The following is a 494-nucleotide window of genomic DNA, read 5'->3' as shown; positions in this document are numbered from 1 at the left end:
TGGGGCTGGCAAGGCAAGCAGGCTACCCAAGTGAACAACGCCTCTTCCCACACACAGACCCATGAACGACCAAGGGAACAAGGGTATGAACGACCAAGGAACAATGCGTATTGCCACACACATTCCCATGAACGACCAAGGGAACAAGGCTACCTCCCAAACAAACACACATGAACGACCAAGTGAAGAAGGCTTCTTCCCACACACAACCCCATGAACGACCAAGGGAACAAGTTTACTTCGTACACGAACACCCATGAACGACCAATGGAACAAGGCATCTTGCCACACACATGCCCATGAGCAACCCAATCCCATCCTCATCGGTCTAAGGAACAAGGGGCCTTGACAAACCATGAGCAGATTTCTAAGCAAGTCAAACGATGAAGGGAGCAAAGTGTAGTTCCTACTTAGTACATAGTAAATTGAATATATGAGTTCCAATCCGATCAACTCGTGTTCTTTCGAGTTCATCTAAGCCACCTATGAATACC

Source organism: Lactuca saligna, unplaced genomic scaffold (genome assembly GCF_052625555.1).
Source record: "Lactuca saligna cultivar CGN05327 unplaced genomic scaffold, ASM5262555v1 scaffold_104, whole genome shotgun sequence".
NCBI classification, from domain to species: domain Eukaryota; kingdom Viridiplantae; phylum Streptophyta; class Magnoliopsida; order Asterales; family Asteraceae; genus Lactuca; species Lactuca saligna.
The sequence above is the reverse complement of the archived record's forward strand: the minus strand, read 5'-3'. Positions refer to the sequence as shown.